We start from the raw sequence: 12,316 nt of genomic DNA, 5'->3' as shown, positions 1-12,316 counted from the left end.
ACATTGTGGTTAATGATTTGGGTTTCCGTCGTGTAGCAGCAAAGTTGGTGCCAAAAGACCTCAATTTCATGCAAAAAAGAGATCGTGTTGACGTCGCAAAAGACATGATTTGCGAGGCTGAATCCGATCCCACATTCATCAAAAGGATCATTACTGGAGACGAGACGTGGGTTTATGAGTACGACACGCAATCCAGACATCAGGCAAGTGAATGGCGTTCACCAAATGAGCCGAGACCAAAAAAACCACGTCGTTTTCAGTCAAAAAAGAAGGCAATGCTGACGGTTTTCATGGATTACAACGGTGTAGTGCATCATGAATTTTTGCCAGAAGGCCAGAGAGTAAACAAAGAGTATTATTTGGGCGTTATGAGACGTTTGCGTGAAGCAATTCGCCGAAAGAGACCAGAAATGTGGGCAGAAAACTCGTGGATTTTGCACCATGATAACGCACCGTCGCACAGTGCTATCATTGTTCGTAATTTTTTGACGAAAAATGCAACAAATACCATCCAACAGCCACCGAATTCACCTGATTTGGCTCCCTGTGACTTCTTTCTGTTCAATCGAGTTAAAAAACCATTACGGGGAACGCGTTTTAGCAGCCGAGAGGAAGTAATGGAAAAATCGCAGGAAGCACTGATGGACATACCGAAAACTGAATATAAAAAATGTTTCGAGGATTGGATCAAGCGCTGGCATAAGTGTGTTGCAGTCGATGGGGATTACTTTGAAGGGGACAATATAGATTTAGATGAATAAACTTGTATTTTTAATTTTCTGAATAAATTCCGGGAAATTTTTGATCAAGGTAGTATATATATATATATATATATATATATATATATATATATATATATATATATATATATATATATAGTGGTAAATAGTATTTAGGATGAGAAAGTTAGTAGTAATTTCAAGAAGGCGGACGTGGCAATGGAAGGTATTGAAAAGAACTAGGTTATGAAGTTTCTTAAAAAATATGCGGGAAGTTTGAATACATAGGATGTAAGTATATGATTGAAAATTAAAACAATCGAAATATAAAAAAACAGAAATCAGGGAGAAGAGCAAAGAAATGTAAGAATTTCTGGAAAAAGTATTTCAATATCAGTGAAAATGAGAAAAACGGAGGATGAAAACGTTTTGGCTAAAAGTAAAATATTAAGATTTAACATTGGTGATTTAAAAATGAGAGTATATTTGAAGTACTATACGGTACCTCGTAATATCTTGCAGGATTTTAGGCGAAGACTTCAGGTTATTACTCATAAAGACCCTTGTACCATAATGTAACTACCGGTGATATCCGTAGCATGAACTGGGGTCCTTAAGGCATAGTGTCCGGTGTTTCATGGTTTAATATAAGCGTCGGAGGCATAACTATTGGGCCTAACTTTCTGGCAGGCTCTTATAACATAGGATAAATTAAATGACTTGACTGAAATGTCGAACCTAGAGGCTCTCATTAAGAAGGGTGTTATATTCTCACGAGTTCTAAAGCGAAATACGAGGCACACGTTTTGGTCAATCAATCAGCGTTTCTCCAGGGAAATTACTACCAAACAAACGTCAGTCGCTTTGGCGAGGGTTGGCAAAACGAGGAGGGCCTATGTTAGCGCATAGGGCGCGAAGATATATACACGACAGTCTCTGTAGGTCCACTCCGCGAACTTTGGAGGATATGGAGTTCACGTGTTGCTCCTAGGCGGGGAGTTAGAGATATTAAGACCCAGGTATTTAATGGAGTTAGTGAGTTGTAAATGGCTTCTGTTTATAATGGGAGTAAGGGCAGTAGTGTGGTCCATGCACTGGAGAATCCGTCTTTTTTCCCACCACCATAAGGTCCGAATACTGCTTGTTTAATGTGGATCTCTCTGGAATTTCACCTTGTAGATAGGTTTTCAGGTGCTTTTGTTCGGTACTTTCTCATATGACTTGAAATATGCTACGTTCCTCGTGGGAATAAAATTACTTTATGTAATCTGGATCGTTTGCTAGTTGATAGCATACGTTTGTATTTGCATGCGTGTATGTCTAAAGGGTTTTTTCATGAATATATTCGCCACTGTGGGTGCAATTTTGCATGCGGCTTTGCTCTCTTTTACGGGCGGTGACCTATTACCCTCCACACGCCCTTGCGGCGGCTTGCTGGGTATTATGTTGATGTAGATGATTTAACTTACAACCATTTGTGAGAGTATAAGGCATGTTTTATTGGGGTTATTATATATGTGGAAAAAGATTGTAGACATGGAAGACCCATAAGGCGCACCTTCCCTTGCTTCCCTTGTGCATACTCCCTTGCTGCGTTGTAGTTGCATGTCATACAGATGTAAGCTAAATCCGTCGTAGACCATAACTGTTCAATGGCTGGATACCGTCTTTGAAATAGATGAGTTAATTCCACCGAGTTTAGATCAAGATTCTTGAAATTGAAGTATTCATTCAATAAAGATGTAAGGTTGATGTTTATTTGGTTCATGTTGTCTCGGAATTGATCCAAAAATTTCACGAGGAAGCTTATGTGCAGAGAATTATTTTTAGAACTATAAGAAAGGTGTTCCGATAAATTTTATTTAAATGCAAGTCGTATCATGAGAATGAATTCCTAAGTTTTCATCCGAATATGAAAATTGGTAATTTGGGCCAGTGAGAATTTCTTCATTGGGAATGAGGAGGTGTGTGAATGTTTTTTTCCAGGAGTTAAGTCTCTGTGCTGGTTTTCTTGGAGTAATTAAAGATGCAATTCTGGGAGCGGGTGAGAAAAGGCGAGGGAGTTGTCAGTCTCTTTAATTATGACAAAAGACATACCGTAAAACCCCAACCATGCGACTGACGAAGGTGATGGTAGACTTATCCATGGAAGGACCAGAGGGTTATTGACGCGCTCCTACCCTTGGGCAAATGCATTTGTTGATTTAATTAATTTACGAATTAAAATTACGTAGACACTCGTAACTGATTTTGAATACCTGCGGCCCCCAGAGCATGAACTCAGAAGTACACTGGATGGCTTGTTGCAGTCTCCACCTTAGTGGGGCTATTTTCAAATTCAACATGATTTTAAGCTTTCTTTTTTGGGAAAAATACTATAAAATTATTTTTGATCGCAGTTAGAAAAAACACCATTAGGTGTTTTCTCTGTCTGGCGCTGGCCTTTCCCATATGCATTTTTGTGATGTTTTATGCAAATGTGTACTGGTGAGGTGAAAACCTTTCCGAGATTATGTAGTGGGCGTGAAATCTATTGATCGTTAGACGTGGTTGAGGAGGGTCGTGGGTAACGTGCCCTTCTACGGAGGAGATAAGACTTTTTCGCGAATTAAAGGAATGCCTTTCGGCTGTGGATCTATGGAAAGTTTTCAATAGAGATTTAGGGAGAGGTTAGAGTCTGATTGGCGGTAGTAGGCGTTTCAAGAGCCGTATTAGATGTCATATCATTATTTGAAATTACGGAAAATGTGATTTCTGGAAATTAATAGTGGATGTATAGTTTCTCGTGTTAGCAAGGTTGGGCATGTACCTGAGTTCAGGCGAGGGTGGATTGGAGCTGGGGAGAGAATATGAAGTTTGCGTGTTGATAATTGGAGAAAATACTCTCCCCGTCGTAGTCGGCATTCAACGTATTATGGTGCCGTTAAAGTCGCCGTCGATGACCATTTTTTGGTAAAACAAAAGGTTAGCTGCGAGTCAACTTGTGCGTGTTCTTTGCGGGGTGGTGCAGTAAATAACATCAATGGGAGACTTAACAGAGTTTGAAGCCTTCCAGAAAAGGAAAACAGGCTCCGTGAGTTCCCATGTGTTGAAGCAGTGATTATTCTGCAGATAATGTAGTATTTAAACTAAGGGCCTCTTTAACATCTCCGCCGTATACCCATAATTTGAAGTAAAGAAGTTTTATTTAGGGAGACCAAAAGCCGATTGCAGGATACAAGATTTCAGAAATTTTTCATTGAGGGTAAAAGGTTAGGGGTATCATGAGAGATCAAGAGATAAGTAAAAGGAATTATTTCCATTGGAAAGGTTGAGGTAAGTGACTCCGCGTTTAAATAAATTATTGCCATGAGTGGAAGAAAGGGAAAGATAGAATGTGGAGAAGGCTACCCCTCGTCGCGGTGATGATAGTGATAAGCTTGCGAAAAATGTGTAGCGTTAGAAGAGACGGAAAACACTCGCGTTACTTATTTGTCTTGGTTTAATTTTGAAGGAAGAGTAATAAGAAAAGCCAAGAAACCTTGAACGGGGGAACCTTGTACGGGGAATCACGAAATAATTGAGGCGAAATTGCGTTATGACACATTTTATAGGGCACGGTACTGTACGAAACTACAATTCCATTTCCTAGTTTTCCGTAGCTACGAGTGTTACGTCACAATTTTCTTTCTCTCAAACTTTAAAATTAAGTTTTCGGAACTGCACACATTCTCTGTTCTTTTTGTCCACCTTTAAAATGTCGGGAAGGCAGCTCGCATTTTCTCGCTGGAATGAATTTCCCCGGGGTTCGGCCATTGGTGTAAGGGAATTATTCTCTCCCACTCCGAATACCAACTATTTAGTAATCTCTTCCACATTTGAAATTCAGCTCATGGGTATAGGTACGCAGTGTTCACCTTACACGACCAGCATTTAAATTAAAGTGACTTTCGAAATACGAATTAGCTTGAGTACTAGGTGTATCACATCATAGATGAGTCACACATCTACTTCGGTGTTTCCTTCCCGACCCCCTCAACTTAAACAAAGAGAATCCGTCCTGAATCACGCCAGAGTAGTACCTTAATGGCGTGCTTTCATCAAGCGAGGGAGAATCAGTGATTTACTTGTTGGCCTCCCGAGATATCTGGCTCCCAGTTACCCTTTTATCCCTGAAGATGGAATCATCATATTTGCCGGGCGAGCATTTACGGGTGCAATATCACAACCGTAAATAATGCCCTGCATATTTGAACAGAGTCATATGACTGTGACCAAATATGCAGGCGGGTATCATTGGCTTGTCGAGGTGGAACCTGTCCGGGATCCTCTCCGGAAACGCGCCCTGTGGTGTCAGGTCGAGCACGAGGGGAAGATAAGCGAGATCTGCGACCCAGATTTTCCACTTGTCAGGAAGTCCCCTCGCCCTATTCGTCCCGTCACGGCTGCTGCGAAGAAGGCGGGAAGGGAGTGGGGAGTCCCACACCGCGCATCATCCTCCAATTGCCCGGGGTTCAGTGTCGTGACGTTGGTGGTTTCACGAGAGACGCGGTTGGATGTCACGCGTGAGGAAGCACGGCTTGACCGCAGCGGAGTAGGGACAGTGGGTAACATCATGACCCATATCCGCGTACCTCTCCACGAAATTCCGTCCAACATAAAATTAAGATTGTGCTTAAGAAGGGAATTTTTAAGAGAGTAATTAATTCTTTAAGGTGAGGTATCATCTTGGATTTCATTAATTACTCGGAAGAAACATAAAGGGATCCGAGGATAGAAACGGTACGTACGTAACGTTGGGAATTGTATTGGAAAAGAACGCGAAAGACGCGGTAGACTATAAAAATAAGTTAAATAGCTTAGTACTATTTTATTATGTATGAAATGATCGGAAAAGAGCACATTAATTTAATAATTTTTTATTCTGAGCTAAGATTAGCCTCCAGAGCCTTAAAAATGGATGCAGGCATATGAATGTTGTTTGTGTTGGAAGCAACGTCACTGTTGACACCGAAGTGGGAACTCTCCTGAAATACCCAAACAGAGGACATGTTTTTGTTTCATTCCCTCGAGATAATGGAATTTTGATGGATTTTCTAGCAATCATCAAGCCGCACCTTCTTTACCGATTCGCAGTCTCTACGAACAAAGAATATAAAGCTATTCTCAGTAGCGTGAAATAATTGAGTAGGGCACTATTTTTTTTGGGAACGCGTGTTCACTGCGATATTTAAATTCATTAGTCTTATTTCAAGTTTGTTTATGCCATATGCAATGTCCCACACACTATTTCGAAGGTTCGCCAAAAGAGTATGAATCAATCGACTGCAAATTACGCAATTTATGTGGATGTGGAGAATGGGATTATTTTTAATTTTCCAACCTGATGGTCTTGCTGTCAAAAATATTTCAACTCAAAATATTATTCAGTTTTAAAAACATAGTACCATGTTAGCTAGCTGCCAAAGCTCTGATTAATGCCCTTAAAACAAATCCCAATTGATGCTACACTTTTTGAAAGGATTAACCAGTTAGCAGCTCAATCACTTGAAATTTAATAACCCGTGAGTGACGACCCTGCAAGGGCAATACAACGCTAAAGTGAAGGGATTAATAGGTACTATATGGAGTATGCAAAGCGTTTTTCATGGACAATTATTCGGGAAGCTCTTAACCCTCCATGGCTAATGGATCGCGATGATATTACAGCTGCGATTCCATTTAGGTTTTGACGAAGGATTCGCCTAATAGGTCGCTACATTCAGCTTTTATGTGTTGCCACAACGAATCGCGAAATTTATCATCGCTATTAAGGCACTCGTGTTTATATTTCTGAGACTTATCAGTCTTAAATGGGTAGATATTGATTTTCTGAAAAAGTGTATTATTTCTTTTCCGAGAAACCTGTCTGATATTTTATCTCCTTTACGGTTCGTCATTCCGGTCTCTAGTGACCGTTTGCTACGTTATTTCATAATGTGTGTACGTATGTGTGTATATATATATATATATATATATATATATATATATATATATATATATATATATATATGTGTATATAAATATAAAACACACATACTAAGTCCGACGGCGTGTGAAATTCACACATTAGGGGGGTCAGTTGCTGTTATGGTTTCCCAGGAAGACCTGGTACCCGAAAAGTCACATAGCTGGGAGGAGCTGCAGGTGCCCAGAGTACCTTGCCCGGGAATCGAACCCGGGACCCTCCCGGTCAGTAGTCCAACGCTCTACCCCCTGGACTACCGCGACCCTACATATATATATATATATATGTACATATGTATATATATATATATATGTACATATGTATATATATATATATATATATATATATATATATATATATATATATATATATATAATTATATATATATATATATATACATGTACACACACACACGCACACACACACACACACACACACACACACACACACACACACACACACACACACACATATATATATATATATATATATATATATATATATATATATATATATATATATATATATATATATATACACAGGGTCGCACCCTAAAGTGGTAGCACTGATTTTCTCTGGCACGAATGGAGCGGTGGAGGGGGGTCTGCCTGGCAGGGTAAGGTGGAGGGGACTCCTAGCAACAGACCAACACCAACCTCAGTCGCCTGCGGGCTGTCGTTGAGTGAGGACACCGTTTTTAGTGAAGCAAGTTTTTTTGTCCGCGTCGAAAAACAAAATGAATCTGAATTTAGAGCAACGTTATTCCGTGAAGTTTTGTGCGAAACTCTGGAAGACGGCAACTGAGACCCTCGATATGATCAAACAGGCTTATGGGGACACTGCCTTAAGCCGTTCCACAGTATTTGAGTGGCACAAGTTGTTTAAAGAGGGTAGGGAGCTCGTTGAAGGCGAACATCGTTCCGGACGGCCGTCGACGGCAAGAACCGACACGAATGTGGACAGAGTGAGGACACTGCTGAACACAGACCGACGCTTAACCAGTGAAGAAATTGTAGACCAGTTGGGTTGGTCTGCACCCGCCCTATTCTTCCGATCTGGCACCACTGGACTTCTTCTTCTTCCCCCTGATGAAAAGACAGCTCAAGGGACGATGTTTTGACTCAATAAAGGCCGTTTAAGAGGCTTCGACGACGGTCATCAACGGCATCCCCAAAGAAAATTTCCAGCGGGCGTACGGGGAATGGGAGCAACGTTAAACTAAGTGTGTAGCAGCTCAAGGAGCATATTTTGAAGATTATTAAGTCGATGTAAGTATATCGTCAGTAAAATTCTTGTAAAAATATCAGTCCTACCACTTTTGGGTGCGACCCTGTATATATGTGGGTCGCGGTAGTCCAGGTAGTAGAGGGTTTGACTACAGATCGGAGAGCCCGGGATCGATTCCCCGTCAAGCTACTCTGGGCACCTGCAACTTTGCGATTTTTGGGCTACCAGCTCTTCCTGAGCCGGCACAGGGAAAGGAACTGGCCCCGCTACCGTGATGTGAGAATTTCACACGCCGTCGGGCTAAGTACTGGGTGAACTCTACCATCACCTACCAAACCGACCTGAGGGTTGATTACTGTGTATATGGTTTTGGTTATATATATATATATATATGTACATTTGTGTAAAGTATAGTGTACATATGTATGTATATATGAACGCTGGATAGCTCCTTAAAGCCATCTCCTGGGCAAAGAACCGGCGCAAGTGGGGCATTAACTCCCAGTAGATTTGTTTAAATTACATTTCCGCAATACAATGTTAGCTAGAGTATCGACTCCGTAAGTGGTTCGAGTCCCGGTCAAGGAAACTGTTTTACTCTTGTGATCTCCTCGATTCCACCTTCCCCAACATTCCTGTGTTAGTATTTTATATAGTATGTATAGGTTCCTATCCATTTCCGTTATATCTGTGTTGTATCTGAAAAAAATGGGTTCACCAGGAGGCGGCTTTTCGTGTTTGAATGTGTATTAATGCAAATACACGCACGTATTGAGAGAGAACCTATTGGAAATAAAAAAAATCGCTCTAATACCCACAATTTGCTCGTTGGTACTGATGTGAGGGCCTTTCGTGAGGGAACATTTTTGGTAAATAATAATAATCCTCGCTTCTGTGTAAAGATTTTCAGCGCCCATGTAATGCCCAGTTCTGAGGGTTTGATCGCCACTTGCATTAAAAAAATATGAAATACAAATTTAAGTCCACCTCTTATATGCATTAAAAATTAGATGTTACCTGGTTAGAAATTGAGTTTAGGTTCAACGTCACGTACCGTCAAAGAATAAAAATAAGAAAATACTAAGCTTTTAGGCGAATTCTTCGATAAAGAGGCGTTTAACCGTCCATTGCAATCGAGTATATTTTAGTCGCATCAATTAATTTTGAAGTTTATCTTAATCCACTAGGATGTGCGGATAAACCTTTTTTCATCGGCCGATTACATCCGTCAGGAATTAATACGTAGAATGTTCTCTCGAACGTGCTCTTATAAAGCGGATGTCTTGAACAAAGGCAATCTCGGAGAGGAGTGTAGGGATTCGAACCCGAAGTGATTGCATTCGGAATCAGGGGTTCGCGTCGGCTCGCATCGGCACTGGCTGGCGTCGTTCCGAACATTACGGGGTTTTTGGAATGCTCGGAACACCATTGAACCCGACACTCCCTCGCGCGTTGTCATTATTTATTTTTCCCGTCTGGGCGTGGCCGGGGGTGGGAGTCCACCGGTGGGCAGCAAGCACTTCGTGACTCGCCCCGCGCGGAGTGTGGGAAGTAGACGCGGGCTTGACTCCATTATTGACGGGTCCGCTCCCTGGACGCCGGATAACCCCACTCGCGCCCTCGCCTTCGGAGGTGGAAACATTCTAGACCATTGCATGAATGTTTAATGGTATCCACTCGCGGTATGAACGCTTCGACCCGCAGGGGAAAGGAAAAATAAATGACCACCGATAATCCATGTGGTAGGCTGAATTAAATGCGCCCCGGTTCCCGAATCAGTATTTTGTTTTTGAAAAAGTTTCGAACTTTCGTGAAACTACTAGTTGGATTTAATTCTTTAGAAGTCTAAATGGACGTCCTCAAGAGTTTCGTATGAAAAAATAACGTTTTCGTAAAAATGATTATGACTGAAATTAGCTTGAGACATGTTAATTTGAAGCGTCTTAATTCGTTCCCTTGAGTCTCTTCCTCACCCGCATGAAATATTTCATATTGAATGTCATTTGTTCATCTTAATTTTTGAATAATATGTTTCAATATAAATAATGTAGCATTGTATTTATGTGTTTTAAATTGTGACGGGAATTTATTTAAAATATATCTTATGGTTGTGGAGAAAATAGAGAATATATTGTATTAATTTAGAGATTAGTTGCTTGCCGGTAAATTGTTATAGATATTGTGAATTAGAGAAATGTCAATATAAGAATTATAGGGCAGGTAAAATTCCACGTTCGTGCTGTAAATATTTTTAAATCATGCGCAGCTATGACATAATCAGGTAACCGCCTACTTTCATTGTAATTTTAGTTCTTTCTATGTTTCTTTGTCATTTTCCCAGTGCTTAAGTCAAAAAGCACTATTGATATCGGAATATCTTGTGGCATGCCTTTGCGTATCGTAGCCTATCCCAGTTATGCTCTAGGAATACCCTCCAAATGATTCTCTTTCACAAAGTTAATTTTGAACGCGTAATTTTTCCCCTCCCTTCAGTCTACTCCTTTTTCCTTCAACAACTTTATTAATTTAGTTGAGACAGTCGCATCGAACGCATTGTCAAATTCTCAATCGGAACAAATTCGTACTACCATATACCCAGTCTATCTTTATTCATACTTGTTCACCGTAATGAGGGGTGTCACACGTTTTCTCTCTTTTGAATGCCAAACTAATTCTCATATATCGACAAAAATAGGGCCTGTTCACTATTTGTTATATATTGTGCAACATTTTCCGCGTTAAAAATTACACCGATGTGTTTACAGCCTGCCTCTTTCACTAGGTCGTGTGACCGGGAACCAGCTGGTAAGGGAACCAGGGAAGGGTTCTAAGGGAACCAGATGGTGCTGGTACTGGTGAATGAATGTGCACCTATTAAATATAGCGCATAGTAAATATGACTATATATGTTCATAAAAATTTGCGTTTGCACGGATACATCATACAACAATGCGTGTGTCCGAATAAAGCTTAAATATTTGTTCTTTGAATTTGCTGATACTTAAAAATTTTGGGATGGGAACTTTAATTGACCTTATAGGTACTCAGGTCCACATGCAATGAATGCTATGAATCATAAAAGAATAACTCATTCTTTTCGAGTTTCCTAAACCTTCCAGTTATTCTTCGGGGTTTTTATGTTTTCGGTGTGCGCTTTCCATTTCTCTGTGTATTCCTGGACTAAAGTCACTCCATACACGTTGAGTTTCTTCCAATATCTCAGCTAACCGGCCTAATATCTCAACCGTAAAGGTCCTCCATCTATTCTTTCCAATTTTCCTGAATCTCTTTCAGTTCAATTATTGACTCTTCCGTCTTATCTCTCATATTTAGTATCTTTTTCCTTTATTACCCCTGATAGTTCTTTCATCTTTTCTCTCAGCTCTCTCGTTTTTCCTTGTCTTCCAAAGTTCTCCATCGCTCCATTTTATCTCTACACAGCTCTTTCCGCAACGTTGATCTCACCATATTGGTTTCTTGCCTTGGGTTATTAAATTCTCTGTACATTCTTTTCTACTTTTCCGTGTTCACATTTTTCCATTATTGTTCCTTTTCCTTCTCTCTGTTCATCGCCCTTACCATCAATGGCTTCCTAGTCCTTTTTCCATTAATCGTTTCAATTTCTAGACATGCATATCTATTTATCCACATTTCTTTCAACATTTCCTCTCATTTTTTCCATCTCCTTGCCTTATCTAAACATCCCGTCGTCTTATTTTTCTATTTTCTTGTATATTGAAGGCTCACACTCTGCTCTGCGACATAATTCTTGCTCATTTACACTATTAATTCTTCATCGTATTTCGCGATAGCCTTTTGCGGCCTTTGCATTATATTTCAAGTATTTAAATGCTTACGGAAAACCTTTCTCGTTTTAGACGCTGTTTTGAAGTCCTCATCTCACCAATGTGAAATAGTATCAAACCGTTTGTCTTGTTTCTCGCAATGTTTTCCTGTCTCTCAGTTTCCGCCTATTCCTTGTAATATCTCCCTTCTTCTGACATTATGTTTGATTTCCCAACATATGAGCGTTTTTTGGTCATTTCGTAGTGATTCCTCTTGCTGATCATACACAGCATCTACTTCCCTCTCTGTCTCTTTTTCGGCATGAATATCTGTTTTACTAATGAATGCGCTGTGTATGCCACAAGGAATATTTTATACGTCTTATTCTTATTGAATGCCCCATCAGTTTCAATGTTCGGCATTTTATACCTGCAGACGAAATGTGAACCTGAATTATTATCGCTTGGTAGCATCTGTGGCTCAGGGAATAATTAATTAGAAAAATAGACCTACTTAAGAGAACATCACGCCCTCAATGTTATGCTGAAGGTGGGTGAAATGAGTCGTATTATTAGAAAATAAAAGAGAGTTATATAGA

This window comes from Hetaerina americana, unplaced genomic scaffold (genome assembly GCF_022747635.1).
Source record: "Hetaerina americana unplaced genomic scaffold, ioHetAmer1.1.p SCAF_4, whole genome shotgun sequence".
Lineage (NCBI taxonomy): Eukaryota > Metazoa > Arthropoda > Insecta > Odonata > Calopterygidae > Hetaerina > Hetaerina americana.
Note: the sequence above shows the minus strand (reverse complement) of the source record.